The following is a 25765-nucleotide window of genomic DNA, read 5'->3' as shown; positions in this document are numbered from 1 at the left end:
GTTCCAAGAATTCAGTCATCTCTGGTTATTTTCAGCACTGAAAGCAGATGGCCTCAGAGGCTGAGCTGGACACTGGTTCAGAAATGTAACACAAGGTTAACACTAACATATGCTGTCATTCATGGGCTACCAGAGTTCCAAGAAATATACAAATTTATCCCACTAAGACCCTTCTCTGAAGTATTTTCTTTGTGCATTTTCTAAAAGTTAATGTAATCAAGGCTTAAATGGGCTCAGGAAAAGGGGACATTTTATTTCCTTTGGACCCAATGGGAAACTTCCACAGTATCCAGTCTCTTTTCTCTGTCTTTTATAGTTTTCTCTGACATGTTGAAAGTAGAAGTGGTTATTTGTTGATGACAGTTTATTATTTTTATTCAGACAATATTTCAGTGTAATAGTCTAAGCATTTAAAATGTAATTCTTCATTTTAAAAGCAATATAGACAAATTATTAATCTAAATCTAGGATGCTAGACTTAAAAATATCCATCTAATTAATGTCATGGTGAGGTTTAGGGGTAGCAGTTGCTAGTAAGACTAACCATTTCCAAATATTTTCCCTTGCAGCCTGTCACTGATATCTGAAATGAACCAATAAGAGACTCATAAAAGAAATAGCTTTGCCATTAACAGAGAAGTCCATTTATCAAATTACTGTCGTTAATGTCTTAGTATGAACTCATTTATTTTCCTCTTTCTATGGAAAAGATGACCAAAACAGGGAAGTACGTCGGGTTCTTCTTAGAGAAGGTGATTTTGGTAGATTGCTCAGGATAGCGAGAGTCCTAAGAAACGCTGGATTTCTGGGGCTGTGAGAGAAATAGAAGTATCCAAAAATTAAGATGTATACATAAAGATTTAGTAATAAAATACCAGGAGAACATTTTTCTATACTTTTTCCAATTTTGCATTGGGAAGACCCTAAGAACAGGGTATTTGTTCCTGTAAATAATGTAGCCAGTCCAGAGAAGTGCCATTTTTTTTTCTAGTGGAAAATGTAGAATAATAAGGAAAGAGTTATGGATTGAGTTATTGCTATGACAGTACATTGAATTTAGGAAATTGCCTGACCTCCCAACTACTATGCTAGGGGCACTAGGGAAGATCAGCTGCCTCTCTCCCTCTTTCTCTCAATTGTGCATCCCACGCATAGGAACAGGGTATCATAGTTTTAGAGGCAGATGAATGGTTTTCAAGAATCATTTTACCATTTGCATGCTCTGTTAACCTTGAGAATTTTCCTTAGCATTTCTAAACTTCAATTTTCTCCTTTTTAAAATGGAAAAAAAAACCACTATAATCTGTCCAAACAAATCATAGAGTGGTTTTAAGTTGACAACAACTATGTGCAAATGGGCTTTGTGAACTATGATGGGCTTTACACAATCTCCTGAGTATATTATTTATATAAATAGTGTAATTATATTCTTTCATGCTCTTTTAGGTCATGAAATCTGATGTAATTACAAGCAAAAAATACATCTGGTGTTTACTAGGTTAGAAGGCATAAAAATGCGTGTAACAAGATTAGAAAAAGGTTACTTCTCCAAGAAAGGAAAAAATAAAAGAAAGAAATGCTGTGGGATTGTATTGGACTCCTGACAATGGCACCAACTTCACAATGTGATATTAATAGATTTTGAAGGATGGGGTGAGAGTGCCGAAGTTATGACAGTATCCTTCTGGTGTTTTCTTTGGAGATAAAAGAGATAAGGCAATTTTTAAAATGTATATCCTAGATGCTTATTTAGCTCATGACCGTTTCAGAACATTTGCAATCACTCATTTTGATGATTTTTCTGATGTGACTATATCTTATGAGTTATTTTTATTAAGATCTTGCAAGGTTGCCAGACAACTAATTGTGGTGGAAAACAGCCAAGGAGCAGGGCCAAAGTGGTGCACAGTGTGGACTCTTTCTCCAGCCTGTTAGTTATCTGCGTTCCTAATCATTCCAGAAACCTCTTTTAAATCTGAACAAATATTTGTCTGCATACTCTTCTCTTTTTTTTTTCAATTTTTGTGTCTGTGTCATGTGTGCATTTATAACTTACTTATTTCACTAGATTGCCATCTCCTCCCAGGCATAGTCTGTGTCTGGTCTTATCTTGAAGACTAATGGTAGGATCTAATATAAGTTTAGGCACACAGGTCTTCCTCTAACATGGATCCTTTTGGTTGCAGGAAAAGGAGTTTGGGTTGTAGATAGGACTAACCTCCTCACTAGATGTACACATTTTACAATTATCTTTACAAAATTTGCCCCTTGTCTTCTCATGATGACCCCAAAGAAGAAAAGAAACACAGCTTATTCCTTCACATGGATTCATGCATCAAACACTATTGAGTGCATATTGCATGCCAGATTCTGTGTTAGCAACTGGAATGACCAAACAAATGTGACAAGAATTCTGTCTCAGAGGAACAGTTGAATAAGGATTTCAGAGAAAGAGAAGCTCAGAGAAGGAGAATTCCAGCTGAATAAAGTCATGGGAAGCAACACCCCAGCTGCTGGGCTTTAAGATTAATATGTATTTGTGCCTCATTTGTTTTTTCTATCCTGGCTGTCTTTTTTTTATTAATTAATTTCTTTTGTAATTTGCAAACATTTTATATATTCGTAATGTACAACATAATGTTTTGATACATCTGATGGTTGTGACTCAGAGTGGGCTCTGGTTAGCACACAAATTGCATCATTAATTCCATATTAGTCTATTTTAGATAGACAGATAGAAATAAATCAAAGGGAAGATGACTTGGAATTTGTATGAAGCAAATGAGACACCTACATACAGAGAAGGTCAAGACATGGGATGACTAATCTCACCAAATAGGAATCTCTCTCTTTATGAATAAATACACTAATATATGTAGAAACACACACATTACAGTATCGTTTAAAATAGGCAAATATTGAAAACCACATAAGTATCAAATATATTAGAAACCACAGAAATATCTTCTTATCATTTCTTCATTTCTTAGGGCTATTTTGGGGGGATACGTTTTTCTCAGCTTCTATTCATTTTTAAGAGCTATTTTTTTGTATTAATACATCATATATGTTGTAAATAGTTTCAAGGTTTATCATTTGCATTTAATTATTTCCTTTGCTGTTATATGTGATATCCTGCTTTTTAATTAGTTGTACTTATGAGTCTCGTACTTTTGGTTTCTGCTTTTGGTATCATGCTTAGAAAGACTTTCTCCACCACGATGTCATATAAAGTGTTTATTTTCTCCTACTGTCAGTACGGTTTAATTTCTTTATATGTAATTATTTAATCTTGATAAAACTTATAATGATAAAAAGTAATAATCTAACATTCTACCCTCCCCGAGTAGTTAGGTAATTTTCCCATTTTCACTTGTTGGAAGTATCTCTTTTATGACAAGCTTCTGTTTTAGACATGTCTGGTTTTGCACTAGTACAACACTATTTAAATATAGTTCTGTACTACATTAATTCTGATAGATATTATCCCCTCCTCATTACCCACTTTTATGTATTCCTGCTGTACTTTTTATTTATCCAATACCAGGAAGAAACTAAAATGTCAAAAAAAGGCAATAAAAAGGATTTAGTGATAAAGAACCAGAGCATCTCTTGTAAGAAAGAGAAGCAAGAGTATGAAAGACTTTGTTGGATGGTTTCAAAGAGGGTGAAGGTTATCTAACAGAGGCATCCAATTCTGATTCAACTTTATTAGTCTCTAGACTCTGTTGACCCAGTTAATTCTGTAACAACTGCTGCTTCAACAGATTTGGAAAGCAATTTAATAGCCTACAGATAGCTGCTGTATAATACTCAGAACTAAAATAACTACTGACTGACCAGACATTCCATTAAAATAGGTAACATTCATACAAGTAATTCATACTTGGGCAGAAAGTAGTCAAACCGTGACTTTCATGACCAACCAGTGGTAATGAGATATTTCTGTCTAAAACAGCAATGTACTTCTAGTGACCACACTGTACCCAATATGTAAGTAGGCTCAGGCCTGCCCTTGGGGATGCACTATTCTTTTCTCAGAGTAAAATTTTGTGGCACAACTATTACAAATGGACTTAAAAAAGGAAATCAGAGATACAGGAGCATAAGGAACTGAAGAAATTTATTATTCCACCCTAATCCCCAAGGGTGGAAGTATTTGTTGCTTGTTATAGGTCTACTTTTTAATAATCTTATTACTAAAATTATTTTCAAGGCAAATAACATAGCATAATTTTAAAGTTATAAAATGCTAATCTTATTATTTTTTCATATAAAGGGAACCAGTGAGATTGAGTCTTCCAACACCACTGGTCTTACTATCTTAGATTAATAGATTTAAATTTAACTTCATTCAAGAGCCAAAAGCCCCATTAGGATATTCTAACAAGTTGATTATTCAACCTCTACTTGGATATATCCACGGTCTGAAAGCCTTTGTAAGCTGGCCCATTTTGCTCCTTAATTTTATTAGGTCAAAATATCTCTCCCTATAACTTCTATGGTTTTGTCCTCTGGTGCCCCATGGAACACATCTACCCAGTCTTTGTTAAGTCAGCACTTTAAACATTTAAAGAGAACAAGCTTCCAAAGATCCACAAAGATCTCCAAGCTGACCATTCTCACTGACCTCTGGGAGCTTGCTGCCCCTCAAATGATGCTATTCTCTGGATTTTTTTGGTTCCTTTCTGGATTTATCAGAATCTGGAGCTCCAAACCCAATGAATCATTTTTTAAAATCTGCTGTATTTCTCTTTGCATTCCCAGTGTCAAATAGAGTTCAACATGTACATAGTAGGTTCTTATTAAATATTTGAGAACATAAACGAATTAATGAGATACTTTTGATCACTTTCATGAGATTTTAACAATTATACAATCTTGGTTCTGTGTTCTGACCAGAACGAAATTCTTCCACACTTATGGCTGCACTCCTTGAAGTGTGTGAGAAAAAAAATCATACGTGGGCAGGTTAAATAAATTTTGGCTTACAATTTGCTTAAGGAACTTTGAGAGTTATACCAATTGTATTTTATTGTTATTTTGTTACAGTTCTAGGATCCAAAGCAGAAATTTGGTGTGTGGCAGCTCTATGTATCTTACAAAAGAATATTTCATGTGGAATGTTCCTGCAATGTCCCAGTGCACAGACACCGGTCTTTTTTTAATATGCTGGTGCTAAAGTAGTGTGCCTCCTTTTTTTTTTTTTTTTTTTTGAGACGGAGTCTTGCTCTGTCACCCAGGCTGGAGTGCAGTGGCACGATCTCGGCTCACTGCAAGCTCGGCCTCCTGGGTTCACGCCATTCTCCTGCCTCAGCCTCCTGAGTAGCTGGGACTACAGGCGCCCACCACCACGCCCGGCTAATTTTGTTTCTGTATTTTTAGTAGAGTTGGGGTTTCACCGTGTTAGCCGGGATGGTCTTGAACTCTTGACCTCGTGATCTGCCTGTCTCGGCCTCCCAAAGTGCTGGGATTACAGGTGTGAGCCACCGTGCCCGGCTGCGTGCCTCTTTGTTTAACGACCTGGCAGTTTGTTTCTCAGCTGCAGATTTCTTTTGTTAGTGTTTCTGCCATTGCCAGAGGCATTTCTGTTGAACCTGGCATCTGTTAGTAAACTTTCTCCAAAACAAAGCTAATTTAAGTTTTGCGGTATATGAAGCCCTTCTAGCTCTTTCCACTTTTGATTTTATTTCATCCCTAAATTGCCATCGTATTGAGGTCATTTTTAACTGTTTTTTTCCCAATGATTTATTTTTCCTAGTGTGTTTTTTTTCTCTTGGAATTTGACCTTGGGCATGTGTGCATGAGTTTTACTCTGAACACTTTCTACTAATACCCCATAACATTTCCAGTTGTCTTCTGCCTTCACCCATCCTCTCACCTCAACTTCTTGGTCTAAGTTGAATATGAACTTTCCTTTTCCCATCTCTGAGATTTGGATCTGTACCTTACACACTCTCATCACTACCATAGTAGTATATTGTGGGCTATTCTGAGTGGGACGGAAGCCCTTTCTAGGAAGTGAAAAAGAATTATCCTCAATACATAGGACCATCTCAGAAACAAGTGAGGGTCCTCAAAATTTCCATATGAAAAAATTTAGGTGTGATTATCTGGTTGAAAGAATGGAAGGAAGAGTGTGCATATGAGGGGTTGTGTTGAAGCTGTTTGTATATAAAGCAAACTTTCTACTTAGAATATATCTTTATTGAAGGGAGGAGGTGATAAAGATTATTGTGGCAATGAAAGCCACCTTCATTAACTCTTTGATACGGCACTCTTGTGCTTTCGTTCTGGATATTAAGTGACTTGACAGAGATCCCTCATGAGTGCTTGGCATCTCCTTTCCATTTCGATTTGTTCTACAGAAACTCCCTTGTTTTATGAAAGATTGGGACGACACAGGTAGCTCAACAGTGGGAGTGAGAACTCGGCAAGGAACAAGAGTCATGCCTACTTCCCCAATTCCTGCAGTCCAGCTTCCTTCTTTCTTCTTCTTTCTGGGATACTCCTGGCATGTAGCAGGGTAAAAAGGAAGTCACATTAATTTAAGAATTAACAGATAACAGATAAAAAAAATTAGAAAGAATGAATAAAACCTAGTATTTGCTAGCACAAAAGGGGGACTGTAGTCAAAAATAATTTAAGTGTTCATTTTGAAATAACTAAGAGTATAATTGAATTGTTTGTAACACAAAGGATAAATGCTTGAGGTGATGAATACCCTATTTACCCTGATGTGATTATTACACACTGCATGCTTGTATCAAAATGTCTCTTGTATCCCATAAATATATATACCTACTATGTTTCTGCAAAAATTAGAAAAAAATTAAAAAGGAAAAAAAAATCAATTGACACTTACATTGGGATTCTGGGTATGGCACCTAGGAGTATTAGGTCTGAGACAAGTAATTGAACATCTTTGAGACTCAGATATTTTTATCTGGGAAACAGGAATAATAAAATTACCTTTTAATTTAATGGGTTAATGGGAGGGTTGAAACAGATACTGTATGCTGAAGTTACGCTTGTATTAGAAAATGTTGAACAAATGCTATTCATCCTCCTTCCCTAAGGAAACAATGAAAATGATGTAACAATATGAGAAATACAAAGAGCGTTATCTTCTTTCTGGTTGAATTTAATTCATTTCCATTCAATACATTCTTTAATTGGGTTGCCATAGCTAATGGAAGCCTGGTGAATGGAGAGGGAAATCTAGGATTATTGATGATAGTTCTTTTGCATTAACTTGGTGTACAGGTATACAGGACTGTACTTGTACTGTGGTCATAATTTATACAAATATTTCATAATAATACAAATACCAGTTTGTAAGAAAACTGTTTTTAGAAAGTAAATCTGTGATATGATAGAGTTTTGTGTGATGTGTCTGTATGTAAGCACGTGTACCCATTCAAGCAGCAATCATCTCTTCCTTTTTACCGAAATAGGGTGTGTGTTTCCTTGTTCTTCTCTATGTGAAAGACTTCTGACAGACTGCTTCACAGACATGCAGGCACGTAATGATACATGAGTACACACAGTGGTGCAAAAGGCTGTGTTTAGGCATACAGATACTCTAAAAAAAAAAAAAAGGTGCAGAACATTAGCAACATGACCTTTCCTTACATCTGAATATCTAGTTTTGAGACCTAGCTCCACTATTGATGTGCTGTATGCCCTGATAAATCACCACCCTGAGTTTGCTTTCTCAGCTGTAAAATAAGAGATTTTAATTCCTAAAATTTCCAACTTGTAGGATTTGGGACAGATTTCACATAATATACATGGAAGAAATTTGTGGATTTGTAAATGAAAGTGCTATTCATATGCCAGTTATTATTAATTCAGATGGGAGCGTGAGTTCCTTGAGTGATGAGCCAGCCGTGCTCTCCCAGCAGCAGAGGCCATGTGGACCTGAACAAGGACTCCTAGGTGGATGCACTGTCGCTACTTGTTCTAGCAACTGGAGTGGGAACAGCTTCTACCCATTGAGATTCCCCCTTCCACTTACTTTGAGATTTATATAGTAAAAGTAATGGTGACAGAAGGAAGAATATCAGAAATGAGAAGCTTCCTTCCAAAGCTCACCGGGTCACACATTAGTATTTTATCACACAGAGTGAAATAAGAAAAAAAAAAAAAAAAGGTCAGTGTGTTAATTTTAACACATCTTAATTCAATCCTGATACACTTTTTTGTTGTTGTCAGCTGAAATCTTTTAGGATTGCACTGGCCCCTAGAAAAGAGATAGTCACATACAAGTATATGAAAAGTGAGTCATCAGGAAAATGTGGAAAAACATCGTTCTAATGTTGTGTTATTTCTCTTTACGTGAACCTGATTACTCCGTTCAATGGAAGAACCACCTCCAACCTTGTCAGATGAGACTTTGCTAATTTTTGTGCAAGAGTGAAAGTAAGCTTGAACTCAAAATGATGCGGATAATCTTAATCATAGATGGTATTTACTAGAGTATGTGTGGGGAACAGAGTAATTTTACACATGCATTCAGTGACTTCAAAATGAACATGCCTTTGGATGAATTTACTTTCTTCTCAAGTATAGTTTTATTTGATTGAGAAAGATATGCATTTATGAGATTTGAGGAGGATTTGCATTATTTTTACGTGTATGAATCTGGGTATGTTATTTTTGCTCAAATGTATGAAAGAACACTGAGTTCTCATTATGACTATGTATGGGCAACCATGGCACTTGCACACAATCAGGGATGCCAGTTTGGCTCATTGATCTGTAAGATCCATGTCCAGGTCAAAGATGTGATGAGGGCAACAGATGGTTGTGAGGAGCCTTCTTACATGAGGAGATGGACAAAGTCATAGTTCTGTTGGGAAAGGAGAAGTCATACACCAAGCACTCCAGGGACAAGATATCAACCTTGTTGCTGAGAGCATTTTTGCCAGTCCTGCCAAGGGCCCCTAGTCTGTTGTTTTTACAGAACTGTCTGTATATTGGTGATGTGTACTCAGGAGCATCATATAGTTCAGCTACATGAAGGTCAGATCTAGAAGAGGGGCTATAATGTTGCCAGCATTAGGGCCGCTGTGGAGAAAATATGTACCAAATGAGAAAGAATGGCACAAAAGGAGGATTTGTTCCTCCTTTCATGTCATTCTTTTTCATTTTGTATGCACTTTCTCAGAGTCCACACTGTAACAATGAATCTCATGACTAAAGATGTTCTGGGGCTATACAGTGTAAGCACTATGGGAAGATGGGTGCTGGCTCTCTATAATATGCAGCACCCGGATTTGCACAACCTCACATTGTCATCACTATTGTACAGTAAATGGATAGATCCTCAAATTAGGATTTTATTAGAGTATAAATATTCCCCGGGAGGAAATCATAGCCTCTTAAGCCTTAGGGTGACTGCTGCTCGTGTCACACTGTCTACGGAGTCAGAAAAGTTACCTTAACCGCCCCAAAGTGTCAATCTTTAGAATATACAAAATGAGGTGAATTTAAATTACCATACCACCCAATCCATCTAAATTAGAATCTGACATTGGTAATGCATCTCCCTTAAGCTTCTAATTAATTTCCATAATATAGTTTACTCATAACACATTCTAAACAGCCAGGTATAATCTGTCTCATCCAATTTCCTTGAGGTTTTAAACATTCTATGTAAAAATGTGAAATACTTATCGGTTTCCCTGGGCTTACCTTTCAATTTTCCTACTATTTATGTATTCAGAAAGTTTGATGAAGTCAAGTATAAGAGTGACACAAGACAGAGTTAAATCCAATTTCTCTCTATTCCACACAAACTGGTAGATATGGCAGCACCTAGCTAAGTGGATAGGAATTCTAGGTGATGTTCTTTTCATTAAGCAGTTATGGCTCGCTAGCATCTCTCGTCTTTTAAGGTGTATGTATTAGGCTGTTCTTGCATTGCTATAAAGAAATAAAGGGATACCTGAGACTGGGTAAATTATAAAGAAAAGCGGATTAATTGGCTCAAGCCTCTGCAGGCTGTGAAAGCATGAAGCCAGCATCTGCTTGGCTTCTGAGGAGGCCTCAGAGAGCTTTTACTCATTGTGGAAGGCAGGTAGGAACAGGCATGTCACATAGTGAGAGCAGGAGCAAGAGAGAGAAGACAGGAAAGTTTTACACTCTTTTAAACAACCAGATCCTGCAAGAACTCACTCCTTATTGTGAGAACAGCATCAAGCCATGAGAGATCTGCCTCCATGACCCAAAAACACCTCCCACAGGCCCCACCTCCAACACTGGGCACCACATTTCAACATGAAGTTTGGGGGGACAAATATCCAAACCATATCAGTGGGGTTAGAAACACATACTGATGTCTTTAAACTAGATCCTGAAATAAGTGTTTCACCCAATCCACATGCTTGTTAGTGTGAACTCTAGTTCCATGGACTGTAGCCATAATTGTTTGGCATGTGATCATCTAGTAGAGCATGTGAATCAGAATTATATGAAGAATGCATGGACCATAACAGCCTCACCATCTTTGGTTGAATATTCACTGTGTGTAAGGCACTGTCCTAGCCATAGCATATCTTAGTACCATTCACAACAACTCCAAGAGGCAGGTAGTTCAGTTATTTTTATTTTATGTATGAGAACTATGAGGCTAGCTTGTTTAAATAATTTTCCCATGGACAAGTTGCAAGATGGATAGAGAGCACAAATAATCTGATTGTATACCCATGTCTTTGGCCATCATCTGTTTTTCAGTGGTTTTTTTGTTTGTTTTAGCTTTTGTTTTTGTTTTTTGCCTCCAGCCTTTAGACATTTCATTGTTTTATCTGTTTCTCTAATAATCTGGCTACACATCTGTCTGTCTCATCCAGACTCTTAGAGAAAAGAAACCTAGCTATTAGTAAACTGGTCATCCACTATTTCCTGGTGCAAAGAGTCTACTCAAGCATTAATCAAAAGCCAAGTAAAACAAAGCTAAACAGAACAAAAATATCAGACTGAAATCTTATCCTTGAACCATTGATCAAAGAAGACACATTTTGTGCTTTCATGTATTTTCTTTTATCCTGAAGTTCCCTCTTCCAGGAGAAGCTTCCTGAAGAGATGTACAGACATGCAATTTAGAAAGAAGAGTAAAACATACAGTTTTCTAGGAAGAGAGCATATTTTTAGGAAAGGCTTCTCGACTTGCTATATGAAAGTCAGTTTGTATCTTGATGAATTATACTCAACATAATTTGCAATTAAGATACTTGAAAATAATCAACTTAAATAACTCTTGTATATGAAGCAATATAATATAGTGATCAAAATCATGGAGTCTAGCAGCCCGAATTCAAATCCCAGATATGCCACGATTTGTGTGGCCTTCAGCAATTCATTTAAACTGTATAAGACCTTGTTTCCTCCTGTACAAAATGAAAATCATCATATTTCTACTTCAAAAGGCATTGAGGAATTAAACCACATGTTTAAAGTTTGTAGCAGAGTTCCCAAGTAATAATGAACAATCAATAAATAATGGCCATTATTATATGGAACTTTAAGATATCTGGGATAATGATAAATCACAGGGTCATAATTATATAGGTATTAATTATAGCCATGAGTTTGGGTGATTTCTTTAGGGCTTATCATATAGTAAAAGAAATAGAGTGGTAAGAGTAAACCAGTTGGGGTGGGAAGATGAGAAGTAAACAGCCCATGAGGAAGATAAGAGGTGACTGGAGAAAGGAAAACCAGAAGCTTAGGAAAGAGAGACTTTACAGAAAAAGGAGATTAACAGCACCAAAGGAAGTCCAGCAGTCTAGTAAGATGAGAAAAAAAGATACTCCATTGATTTTTGGCAGTTATGTATCTTATGATAACTTGAAAACTGTGGGTGGAAATGATATTCTGAGTGTGGATGACAAGTGAAGTTATGACACTTGAGAAGGAGGAGGGTTGGCAGCTAAAGGGGCCAAAGGAAAGGTTTTGTTATTGTTGTTGTTGTTACTGTTAGTTTTGTTTTTCAGGTGGGAAAAATGCATGTGCTGAATGGCAAAGGGCCAGTACTAGTAAGAGACTGGTTTAAAGGAGAAAGTGTGTTGCAAGCCCTTGAGGAGATTGATGGGCTGGGATACAGAGCTCAGTTTCATTCACGTACTTGTTTACTGTTATTCTACAAGCCCAAGCATTTACTTCTTATCAGACACCAAAACCTGTGCTGGAGACATTGTGGCAAACCAGACATATGTTACTCTTATTGTCATGGAGCTTCTACTTTATACTCTGGATTTTATTCTAAGTTCAATGAGAAGAATTTACTGAAGTTTTAAGCAGGGAATTCGTATGGTTGTCATACAGCATTACTGCAGTAATAGCTAGTGCTACATAGAAATAAAGTAATATGTTAAAATGCAACATGTGAGCAATCACAAACACATAAAAATAGACCGAGGTGGAACTCATGGTCTAGCAGGGAAAACCCGGCACATTTGTCCTAGCTCTTTCCTCAGCCTGGGTCCCCCTTTCCCTCAATATTTGTAAGGCTAGATCCTTTTTGTAATTTATTTCAGGTTGAACTTCACTCCCTCAGAAAAGCCTTTCCTAAACTTGAGTCTAAAGTAGCTTGCAAGTTGCCCTCTACTACACACTTTAATTCTTTAGATATAACTGATACAATCTTATGATTTTTATTTAAATATTTATTATGTATTTATTTTTATCATCTCTCTTTTTCTGTTAGATTCTAAGTTCCATGAAAGCAGGCATTGTGTGAATTTCTCCTGCATCTGGAACTGGCCTACCACACCAAGTAAGTGCTTGAAAAATGAATATTATGAATAAATGCATAAAAGCATAATATGATGTAGCTGCAGAAACAGAGGCAAGCACCAAACTCTACGACAACACAGAGTAAGAAAAAGCACAAAGACTAAGTGTCATCTATGTATCAACAGAGAAGTATACCAGGAGACATTCTATCTCAGAGAAACTAGACTTGTGATCAATTAATAGCTTGTCAAACTGCCAGTAAATAATGAATAATGAAGGTGGGATTTGAGCTCACATTGAAGTAGGTTCAGATTCCATACACTTTACACTCCTCCACATTGCCTTTTGTTTCCCTTCTCCTATGGACAGGGTAGTTTTTATTAGCTTCCTACAGACAAAATATACAACCCCCCTAGCTTAAATCAGGAAGAATTAGATATCCTGAACAGACCAATAACAAGCAGCAAGATTGAAATAGTAATTTAAAAATTATCAACAAAAAAAAGTCCAGGACTAGACAGATTCACAGCAGAATTCTAACAGACATTCAAAGAAGAATTGGTACCAATCATATTGACACTATTCCACCAGATAGAGAAAGGGGGAACCCTCCCTAAATCATTCTATGAAACCAGTATCACCCTAATACCAAAACCAGGAAAGGACATAACCAGAAAAGAAAACTACAGACCAATATCCCTGATGAACATAGATGCCAAAATCCTTAACAAAATACTAGCTAACTGAATCCAATAACACATCAAAAAGATAATCCACCATGATCAAGTGGGTTTCATACCACGGATGCAGGTATGGTTTAACATATGCAAGTCAATAAATGTGATACACCACATAAACAGAATTAAAAACAAAAACTTACATGATCATCTCAATTGATGCATAAAAAGCATTTGACAAAATCCAGCATTGCTTTATGATTAAAACTCATAGCAAAATTGGCATAAAAGGGACATACCTCAATGTAATAAAGGCCATCTATGAAAAACCCATAGCCCACATAATACTGAAGGGGGAAAAGTTGAAAGCATTCCCTTAGAGAACTGAAGCAAGACAAGGATGCCCACTGTCACCACTCCTCTTCAACATAGTACTGGGAGTCCTAGCCAGAGCAATCGGACAAGAGAAAGAAATAAAGGGGGTTCAGATCAGTAAAGAGGAAGTCAAACTGTTGCTGTTTGCTGATGATATGACTGTTTACTTAGAAAACCCTAAACTCCTCCAGAAAGCTCCTAGAACTGATAAAAGGATTCAGCGAAGTTTCTGGATACAAAATTAAGGTACACAAATTAGTAGCTCTTTTATACACCAGCAGTGACCAGCTGAGAATCAAATCAAGAACTCAATCTCTTTTACAACAGCTGCAAAAAAATAAAATAAAATAAAATACTTAGGAATATACCTAACCAAGGAGGCGAAAGACGTCTACAAGGAAAACCACAAAACACTGCTGAAAGAAATCATAGACGACACAAACAAATGGAAACACATCCTATGTTCATGGATGAGTAGAATCAATATTGTGAAAATGACCATATTGCCAGAAGCAATCTACAAATTCAATACAATTCCCATTAAAATACCAATGTCATTCTTCACAGAATTAGAGAAAAACATTTTAAAATTCATATGGGACCAAAAAAGAGCCCACATAGCCAAAGCAAGACTAAGCAAAAAGAACAAATCTGGAGGCATCACATTACCTGATTTCAAAATACACTATAAAGCCGTAGTCACCAAGGCAGCATGGTATGGGTATAAAAATAGCTACATAGACAAGGGAACAGAATAAAGAACCCAGAAGTAAACTCGAATACTTACAGCCAACTAATCTTTGACAAAGCGAACAAAAACATAAAAAGCATATGTTGGAACTTAATCCTCAATGCAACAGTGTTGGGAGATGGACCCGAATAAGAAGTGATTAGTTCATAAGGGCTCTGCCCTCATAAACAGATTAGTGCTTCTATTGCAGGAGTGGGTTTGTTATCATGGGAGAGGGCTTATCTATAACAGGATGAGTTTGGCCCTCTTTTTGTCTGTGTGCTCTCTCTCTCTCCCTCTTTCTCTCTCTCTCACATACACACCCCTTCTGTTTGCCCTTCTACCATGGGATAAAAGAGAAAAAAAGCCCTCTCCAGACACCGGTGCCTTGATCTTGGAGTTCCCAACTTCCAGAAATGTGAGCTAATAAATTTCTTTTCATTATAAATTACTCACTATGTAGTATTCCACTGTAGCAAGACAAAACACAAAAATGCTAAATGTTACACTTTCCACCTTCCAAGCCTCCTTTTGTTATTCCCAACCCCTCATCAATGGATTTTATATTTTGAAAGGTTTTGTTCAAGTTGCATTTATTTAGTATAATTTCCTCACTTTTTAAAAAAAAGTGTGTGTACATGCCAATAAGAGCCCATCCTCAGTCTGAGATAAACAGTGGTATGTGTGACTTGAACTATAGCAGAGCATTGGTCTCTGAAGGTTTAAACACTCATGGAGGTACATGACGCAGTGACAGTCATTTCACCCAGATTTGTATTTGCTTTGAATGTTATGGAGTTGATGAATGAGCTGGTAGGGAGCCTGGGTGCCTGCCCAGTTCTCATCTCCAGGCAGCAATGTTGACCTATACTCTTCATTAACCATTTGATGACTCTTATAAAGGGATTAAAAACTTTATTTTTTCACAAATTCATTGTATTTGAGGTTATCATTATTATCCTGAGTATGCTGTGGCAATATGATTTACAGGTTTTTGGGTGTGTGTGTATGTATGAGAACTTATGTTAATAGCTATAGTCTGGAGCTAAAAAAATAAGGATATGTAGGGGTGCCATTCATTTTCAGATATAATATATATCACTTCAGGAGATATTACATACTATGATGTATCCATGAAGTGAAGTTTCTGGGATCACCTTGGGATTATCAAAGGTGTGATATAACTGTAGCCAAAGCAAAGAAAGTTGCAATTTTATTTAGCCTATACAGTCTCATTACACGCAAATACAAATTATAGCTAATTAAATCTCTGAAATATTTAAAGTAACTTCAGATTTCTATTAATATCTTTGGGAACCCTTAGGTAGCAAAGAATTTCAGGTTGGAAACAACTGCCCTCATAGGGATCTAATTAATGTTTTTTGAGTTAATGAAATGATAACGTTTTGTCTCTGAAAAGTTCAACCACTTCCTCATTTAGTACAAATTTGAGAGTTCAGTAGAAACACAGTAAATGAGAAAAATATAAATTTTGGCATGATAAAATGAAATATGGGCACATGAAGATATACTATTTATATGAGAGAAACGAAGAAAGAAAAAAGAAAGAAAGAAAAGAAAGAGAGAAAGAAGGAAAGAGAGGAAGGAAGGAAAAAGGAAGGAAGGAAGGGAGGAAGGGAGGAAGGGAGTTATCCGGAGGTTGAAAATCTGTTAGTACAATAAGGTCTGTCTTCAGGGAAAATTTTGAAATTGCCATAGTGTAACTACAAAGGAAGACTAAGAAAGCTAAGACCATAATTTCTTATGAAAATTCCAACCTGAATAAAGGAAACCATTGCTAATTCATATTTGCAAGTCACCTTATCTAATTCCCATTTTTGGTAGGTACTTGCAATGCATAAGATGCCTGCCAAAAATGCTGGCTGAGAGGAAACAATATTCATGCCAGTGTTGAAATACCTTGCCAGATTTCAGAGGTAATTTTAGGTCACCAGTCCCATGCCAAATACCTTCCCATTTTAGAAAGACTACTAATATATTAGGATGGGGAACATGGGAGAAGGGATTTACTAAGACTTCATCTCTATTAAAGCTCCTCCAATAGACATTACTTCAAAGTCAGATTTCTTTCTGTGTTTCTCCAAAAGGCTGGAATAAAAATCTGACTGCTAATGACAACTCATTTAGCAGAATGACAGTTGCTTGATGCTCACAGGGAATGAAGTAAGCATTGCCAGATGTGTGCCATACCCTCTTTTAACAGCCTCACTGCAGAGTATCTTTACTATAATGACCATTAGAATAAACCATATTTTATTAATGAAGAAAAATCTTACACTATCAATTAATAGCCTTTAAAAAATGTGAGAGAGCAGAAGGAAACTGAGAAATAGTATAATGCTTTATTCTTTGTACTAGATGAATTGATCGCTACAGCATTTAAATCTATGGGGTAACAACGCAGTAGGGTTTTTGGACCACAGATACATCAACGTAAATCCTTATTTACATTCATTTAAGAATTCATAGCACCATTTGTTATGAGGAATATGGCTTTTTTAGGCTGCCCATCTGTGTGCAAGCATACTCTCACACACAATAGCATTTGTATGATTTAAAATTTAGATAGCAGTAAGTCTGGATTCTGAATAGTTTTATGTAAACTTTAATAAAAATGCAAGAAAGGATTCTTTTTTATTATACTTTAAGTTCTAGGATACATGTGTAGAACGTGCAGGTTTGTTACATAGGCATACATGTGCCATGGTGGTTTGCTGCACCCATCAACCCGACACCTACATTAGGTATTTCTCCTAACGCTATCCCTCTACTAGTCCCCAGCCCCCTGACAGACCTGGGTGTGTGATGTTTCCCTCCCTGTGCCCATATGTTGTCATTGTTCAATTCCCACTTATGAATGAGAACATATGATGTTTGGTTTTCTGATCCTGTGTTATTTTGCTGAGAATGATGGTTTCCAGTTTCATCCATGTCCCTGCAAAGGACATGGACTCATTCTTTTTTATGGCTGTGTAGTATTCCGTGGTGTGTATGTGCCACATTTTCTTTATACAGTCTAACATTAATGGGCATTTGGATTGGTTCCAAGTCTTTGTTATTATGAATGGTGCTGCAATAAACATATGTGTGCATGTGTCTTTACAGCAGAATGATTTATAATCCTTTGGGTATATATCCAATAACAGGATTGCTGGGTCAAATGGTATTTCTAGTTCTAGATCCTTGAGGAATTGCCACACTGTCTTCCACAATGGTTGAACTAATTTATACTCTGACCAACAGTGTAAAAGTGTTACTATTTCTCCATGTCCTCTCCAGCACCTGTTGTTTCCTGACTTTTTGATGATCACCATTCTAACAGGGGTAAGATGGTATCTCATTGTGGTTTTGATTTGCATTTCTCTAATGACTAGAGATGATGAGCTTTTTTTTTCATGTTTGTTGGCCGCATAAATCTGTTCCTTTAAAAGGTGTCTGTTCATATCCTTTGCCCAGTTTTTGATGGAGTTTTTTTTTCTTGTAAATTCGTTTAAGCTCCTTGTAGATTCCGGATATTAGCCCTTTGTCAGATGGATAGATTGCAAAAATTTTCTCCCATTCTCTAAGTTTCCTGTTCACTCTGATGACGGTTTCTTTTGCTGTGCAGAAGCTCTTTAGATTAATTAGATCCCATTTGTCAACTTTGGCTTTTGTTGTCATTACTTTTGGCATTTTAGTCATGAAGTCTTTGCCCATAACTATGTCCTGAATGGTATTGCCTAGGTTTCCTTCTAGGGTTTTTATGATTTTAGATTTTATGTTTAAATCTTTACTTGATCACGAATTGATTTTTGTATAAGGTGTAAGTAAGGGGTCTAGTTTCAGTTTTCTGCATATGGCTAGCCAGTTTTCCCAACACCATTTATTAAATCGGGAATCCTTTCCCCATTTCTTGTTTTGTCAGGTTTTTCAAAGATCAGATGGTTGTAGATATGTGGTGTTATTTCTGAGAACTCTCTTTTGTTCCATCAGTCTATGCATCTGTTTTAGTACCAGTATCATGCTATTTTGGTTACTGTAGCCTTGTAGTATAGTTTGAAGTCAGGTAGCGTGATGCCTCCAGCTTTGTTCTTTTTGCATAGGATTGTCGTTTTTGGTTCCATATGATGTTTAAAGTAGTTTTTTTCTATTTCCGTAAAGAAAGTCAATGGTAGCTTGATGGGAATAGCATTGAATCTATAAATTACTTTGGGCAGTATGGCCATTTTCACAATATTGATTCTTCCTATCCATAAGCATGGATAGGAATAAATGAGTTTTCCATTTGTTTGTGTCCTCTCTTATTTCCTTGAGCAGTGTTTTGTAGTTCTCCCTGAAGAGGTGCTTCACATCCCTTGGAAGCTGTGTTCCTAGGTATTTTATTCTCTTTGTAGCAATTGTGAATTGGAGTTTGCTCATGATTTGATTTTCTGTTTGTCTATTACTGGTGTATAGGAATGCTTGTGAATTTTGCACATTGATTTTGTATCCTGAGATGTTGCTGAAGTTGCTTATCAGTTTAAGGAGTTTTTGAGCTGAGATGATGGGGTTCTCTAAATATACAATCATGCCATCTGCAAACAGAGATAATTCGACTTTCTCTCTTCCTATTTGAATACCCTTTATTTCTTTCTCTTGCCTGATTGCCCTGGCCAGAACTTCCAATACTATGTTAAATAGGAGTGGTGAAAGAGGGCATCCCTATCTTGTGCCGGTTTTCAAAGGGAATGCTTCCAGCTTTTGTCCATCCAGTATGATATTGGCTGTAGGTTTGTCATAAATAGCTCTTATTATTTTGAGATAATACCATCAATACCTACTTTATTGAGTGTTTTTAGCATGAAGGGATGTTGAATTTTATGGAAGGCCTTTTCTGCATCTATTGAGGTAATCATGTGTTTTTTGTCCTTGGTTCTGTTTATGTGGTGGATTACATTTGTCAATTTGTGTATGTTGAACCAGCCTTGCATCCCAGAGATGAAGCCGACTTAATCGTGGTGGATAAGCTTTTTGATGTGCTGCTGGATTCAGGTTGCCAGTATTTTATTGAGGATTTTCTCCTTGATGTTCATCAGGGATACTGGCCTGAAATTTTCTTTTTTTATTGTGTCTTTGCCAGGTTTTGGTATCAGGATGATACTAGCCTCTTAAAATGAATTAGGGAGGAGTCCCTTTTTTTCTATTGTTTGGAATAATTTCAGAAGGAATGGAACAAACTCCTCTTTGTACCGCTGGTAGAATTTGGCTGTGAATCTGCCTGGTCCTGGGCTTTTTTCAGTTGGTAAGCTATTAATTTCTGCCACAATTTCAGAACTGGCTATTGGTCTATTTGGGGATTTGACCTGTTCCTGGTTTAGTCTTATGAGGGTGTATGTGTCCAAGAATTTATCCATTTCTTCTAGATTTTCTAGTTTTTTTGCTTAGAGGTGTTTATAGCATTCTCTGATGGTAGTCTGTATTTCTCTGGGATCAGTGTTTATATCCCCTTTATCATTTTTTATTGTGTCTATTAGATTCTTCTCTCTTTTCTTCTTTATTAGTATGGCTAGTGGTCTATCTATTTTGTTAATCTTTTCAAAAAACCAGCTCCTGAACGCATTGATTCTTTGAAGTGTTTTTTGTGTCTCTATCTCCTTCAGTTCTGCTCTGATCTTAGTTATTTCTGGCCTTCTGCTAGCTTTTGAATTTATTTGCTCTTGGCTTTTCTAGCTCTTTCTGTTGTGATGTTACAGTGTTGATTTTAGATCTTTCCTGCTTTCTGATGTGGGCATTTAGTGCTATAAAATTTCCACTAAACTCTGCTTTAGCTGTGCCCCATAGATGCTGGTATGTTGTGTCTTTGTTCTCATTGGTTTCAAAAAACTTATTTATTTCTGCCTTAATTTTGTTATTTACCCAGTAGCCATTCAGGAGCAGGTTGTTCAGTTTCCACGTAGTTGTGCAGTTTTGAGTGAGTTTCTTAATCCTGTGTTCTAATTTGATTGCACCGTGGTCTGACAGACTCTTTGTTATGACTTCCATTCTTCTGCATTTGCTGAGGATTGTTTTACATCCAATAATGATGTTGATTTTAGAATAAATGCTATGTGGTTCTGAGAAGAATGTATATTATGTTGATTTGGTGTGGAGAGGTCTGTAGATGTCTATTAGGTCTGCTTGGTCCAGAGCTGAGTTCAAGTCCTGAATATCCTTGTTAATTTTCTGTCTCATTGATCTGACTAATATTGACTGTGGGGTGTTAAAGTCTCCCACTATTAATATGTGGGAGTTTAAGTCTCTTAATAGGTCTCTAAAAACCTGCTTTATGAATCTGGTTGCTCCTGTATTGTGTATATATTTAGGATAGTTAGCTCTTCTTGTTTCATTGATCCCTTTACCATTATGTAATGTCCTTCTTTGTCTTTTTTTTATCTTTGTTGGTTTAAAGTCTGTTTTATCAGAGACTAAGATTGCAACCCTTGATCTTTTTTTTTTTTTTGCTTTTGATTTGCTTGGTAAATCTTCCTCCACCCCTTTATTTTGAGCCTCTATATGTCTTTGCATGTGAGATGGGTCTCCTGAATATAGCACACCGATGGGTCTTGACTCTTTATCCAATTTGCCAGTCTGCGCCTTTTAATTGGGGCATTTAGTCCATTTACACTTAAGGTTAATATTTTTATGTGTGAATTTGATCCTTTCATTATGATTCTAGCTAGTTATTTTGTCCATTAGTTGATGCAGTTTCTTCATAGTGTTGATGGCCTTTACATTTTGGTTTGTTTTTGCAGTGGCTGGTACCGGTTTTTCCTTTCCATATTTAGTGCTTTCTTCAGGAGCTCTTGTAAGGCAGGCCTGGTGGTGACAAAATCCCTCAACATTTGCTTGTCTGTAAAGGATTTTATTTCTCCTTCACTTATGAAGCTTAGTTTGGCTGGATATGAAATTCTGGGTTGAAGATTCTTTTCTTAAGAATGTTGAATATTGGCCCCCACTCTCTTCTGGCTTGTAGGGTTTCTGCAGAGAGATCTGCTGTTAGTCTGATGGGTTTCCCTTTGTCAGTAACCCAACCTTTCTCTCTGGCTTCCCTTAATATTTTTTCCCTCATTTCAATCTTGGTGAATCTGACCATTGTGTGCCTTGGGGTTGCTCTTCTCATGGAGTATCTTTGTGATGTTCTCTGTATTTCCTGAATTTGAATGTTGGCCTGTCTTGCTAGGTTGGGGAAGTTCTCCTGGATAATATCCTGAATAGTGTTTTCCAACTTGATTCCATTCTCTCCATCACTTTCAGGTACACCAATCAAATGTAGGTTTGGTCTTTTCACATAGTCCCATATTTCTTGGAGGCTTTGTTCATTCCTTTTCATTCTTTTTTTCTCTAATCTTGTCTTCATGCTTTATTTCATTAAGTTGATCTTCTACCTCTGATATCCTTTCTTCTGCTTGATCAGTTCAGCTACTGATACTTGTGTATGCTTCATAAAATTCTCATGTCATGTTTTTCAGCTCCATCAGGTTATTTATGTTCTTTTCTAAACTGGTTATTCTAGTTAGCAATTTCTCTAACGTTTTTTCAATGTTCTTAGCTTCCTTGCATTGGGTTACAACATGCTCCTTTAGCTCAGAGAAGTTTCTTATTACCCACCTTCTGAAGCCTACTTCTATCAATTCATCAAACTCATTCTCTGTCCACTTTTGTTCCCTTGCTGGTGAGAAGTTGCGATCCCTTGGAGGAGAAGAGTCATTCTGGTTTTTGGAATTTTCACCCTTTTTGAGCTGGTTTTTCCTCATCTTCAGGGATTTATCTACCTTTCGTCTTTGCTGATGGTGACCTTCGGATGGAGTTTTTGCATGGTTGTCCTTTTTGTTGATGTTGATGCTATTGCTTTCTCCTTTTTAGTTTTCCTTTTAACAGTCAGGCTCCTCTTCTGCAGGTCTGCTGAAATTTGCTGGAGGTACACTCCAGACCCTGTTTGCCTGAGTATCTCCAGCGGAGGCTGCTGAACAACAAAGATTGCTGCCTGCTCCTTCCTCTGGAAGCTTTGTCCCAGAGGGGCACCCACCAGATGCCAGCTGGAGCTCTCCTGTATGAGGTGTCTGTCGATCCCTGCTGGGAGGTATCTCCCAGTCAGGAGGCACGGGGGTCAGAGACCCACTTGAGGAGGCAGTCTGTCCCTTAGCAGAGCTCGAACACTATGCTGGGAGATCTGCTGCTCTGTTCAGAGCCAGCAGACAGGAACATTTAAGTCTGCTGAAGCTGCACCCACAGCCGCCCCTTCCCTCAGGTCCTCTGTCTGAGGGAGATGTGAGTTTTATCTATAATCCCCTGACTGGGGTTGTTGCCTTTCTTTCAGAGATGGCCTTCCTGGAGAGGAGGACTCTAGAGAGGCAGTCTGGCTACAGAGGCTTTCTGGTGCTGCAGTGGGCTCCGCCCAATCCAAACTTCCTGGCAGCTTTGTTTGCACCCTGAGGAGAAAACAGCCTACTCAAGCCTCAGTAATGGCAGACACCCCTCCCCACACCAAGGTTGAGCATCCCACATCGACTTCAGACTGCTGTGCTGGCAGTGAGAATTTTAAGCCAGTGGATCTTAGCTTGCTGGGCTCCATGGGGGTGGGATCCACTGAGCAAGACCTCTTGGCTCCCTGACTTCAGTCCCCTTTCCAGGGAGTGAAGGGTTCTGTCTTGCTGGCATTCCAGGTGCCACTGGGGTCCAAAAAAACTCCCACACTAGCTTAGTGTCTTCCCAAATGGCCAACCAGTTTTCTGCTTGAAACCCAGGGCCCGTGTGGTGTAGGCACCCAAGGGAATCATCTGGGCTGTGGGTTGCAAAGACCATGGGAAAAGCGTGGTATCTGGGCCAGATAGCCATGTCCCTCATGGCAGGGTCCCTCAAGGCTTCCCTTGACTAGAGGAGGGAGTTCCCTGATCCCTTGTGCTTCCCAGGTGAGGCAATGCCCCACCGTGCTTCTGCTTGCTTTCCATGGGCTGAACCCACTGTCTAACCAGTCCCAGTGAGATGAACCAGGTACTTTAGTTGGAAATGCAGAAATCACACACCTTCTGCATTGGTCTTGCTGAGAGCTGCAGACTGCAGCTGTTCCTATTCGGCCATCTTGCCCAGGAATGCAAAAATGGATTCTATAATATCATTTTGGCTACCACATTTGATTTTTTTTATGAGACTTTGGATACTAGTTTGATTTGCTATTTTTTTTTTTTAAACTCATCAAAACAGGACTGGAGATGAAAGGATAGCAATTGCTGACATTTCTGCTGCTCAGCTTGTTACAGTGATTGTGCTCTGTAAACAGAGCTCCATTTTGTTTAGCTGCTTGTGTGATAACTATTACAAGCCTTTTACAAAATGTTAAAAGAAATATTTTCATTCAAATTTTATATTTTAGGGAATAGTAAATTGTTTAGGAATTTACATTTTGGAGAAACAAAATTTCTTCTTTTTTTTCTAAGACCTAGGATTCCTTTTTGTAGCAATGCACAGTTGGCTACATGAGCATAAACAAATGTGAAACCACATACTGAGAGACCCTACATTAAGAAAGCAAAATAAATTCAATACATAGACAGGAAATATCATTCTATGTCATTCTATGAATGAAAGGATAATATGTTTCCTTGTGCCAGAATTGCTGTTTTTTTTTTTTTTAAAGAAAAGCCTAGACAGCTTCTTTCAGTTCTTAATAACTTCTCTTGCTCTGAGCCCTTATTTATAAGCCTGAGAAAGTTATGTGTTTTTCTGCCTTACACTGCCTCATTCTTATTTACTCTAGGCAAAGATGCTTTTAGAAAATGTTTAAAACCAATGATTTGATATGACCCCTTACTAACACTATAACATCCTCCAAAAAAACCTCTTCCTGTTTTGTATGTCCTGGTGGGAGATATTTTCTGTGCTTATTTTGAGGACAGATTCATTCCTTGATTAAGAATGAAAACCTGGAGGGACCAAAGTCAATAAAGTGTGGCTATAGTATCTTTTAAATAAAGATAACTTTCCCTGAGTCTGCTGGCAGGAAGTAATCTGACTCCTTCTTTGAGGTTAAGCCTGTTTATCATTTTATCTCTTGTTTTCATAACACTTCTTTTTTTTTTTTTTTTGAGATGGAGTTTTGCTCTTGTTGCCCAGGCTGGAGTGCAATGGTGCGATCTTGGCTCATCGCAACCTCCGCCTCCCAGGTTCAAGCAATTCTCCTGCCTCAGCCTCCCGAGTAGCTGAGATTACAGGCATGCACCACCACACCCCGCTAATTTTGTATTTTTAGTAGAGACAGGGTTTCTCCATGTTGAGGCTGGTCTCTAACTCCTGACCTCAGGTGATCCGCCCACCTTGGCCTCAAAATGCTGGGATTACAAGCATGAGCCACTTTGCCTAGTCAACACTTCTTTTAAGAAAAAGTTTTATTTTGTTTTCTATTAACATATAATAATTGTATATATTTAGGGGATACAATGTGATGTTTTAATACAAGTATATATACATTGTGGAATGATCAAATCAGGATAATTAACATATTCATTACCACAAATATTGATCATTTCTTTGTGGTGAGAACATTTAAAATTCTTTTAGCTATTTTGAAATATACAATACATTACTATTAACTGCACTTACCATGCTGTCCAATAGGTCACCAGAACTCATTCCTCCTGCCTGGCTGAAACTTTGTACCCTTTGGTTACTGACATTTGTTTTCCTACTCAACATCAACTCCCCTGACCCTAGCATGAAAACAGTTATGCGGTGATATATTATTGTGATTTTACTTTGCATTTCTCTGATTAGACTTGTTGAGCATTTTGTTATATATCTGTTGGACATTTTCATGTCTTCTTTTGAGAAATGTCTTTTCAAGTCCTTTGCACATTTTTTAATATGGTTATTATTTTCTTGTTGTTGAGTACTCTGAGTTCTTTGTACATTTTGGACATCAGCCCTTAATCCAATGTATGACTTACAAATATTTCTCTCAGTCTGTGGATTATCCCTTTACTCTGTTAATTGTTTGCTTTGGTATGCAGAAGTTTTTAAATTTGATGCAATCCTACTAGTTTATTTTTGCTTTTGTTGCCTGTGTTTTGGGGAATGTAACCACGAAATTACAGCCCAGACCAATGTCATAGAGCTTTTCCCCTATGTTTTCTCCTAGTAGTTTAACTATTTCAGTGCTTATGTTTAAGTGATTTTGAGTCTATTTTTTTTTTAAGCAGTGAGATAACGGTCTGTATTTATTCTTCTGTAT

The 25765-nt window shown here is 37.4% G+C and overlaps 1 long non-coding RNA gene across 1 annotated transcript in view; it reads left to right on the top strand.

Moving 5' to 3' along the window:
* The window catches only part of LOC134761130 (uncharacterized), a 96639-nt gene that overhangs the window by 784 nt on the left and 70090 nt on the right, over positions 1-25765 (top strand). The window contains exon 2 of the long non-coding RNA XR_010139417.1: positions 12713-12781. This is a non-coding gene — a long non-coding RNA (uncharacterized LOC134761130). The remainder of the gene's footprint in view (positions 1-12712; positions 12782-25765) is intronic.

The sequence above is a fragment of the Pongo abelii genome, chromosome 2 (assembly GCF_028885655.2).
Source record: "Pongo abelii isolate AG06213 chromosome 2, NHGRI_mPonAbe1-v2.0_pri, whole genome shotgun sequence".
In the NCBI taxonomy this organism is placed as follows: Eukaryota; Metazoa; Chordata; class Mammalia; order Primates; family Hominidae; genus Pongo; species Pongo abelii.
Note: the sequence above shows the minus strand (reverse complement) of the source record. Positions and strands in the feature narration are given on the sequence as shown.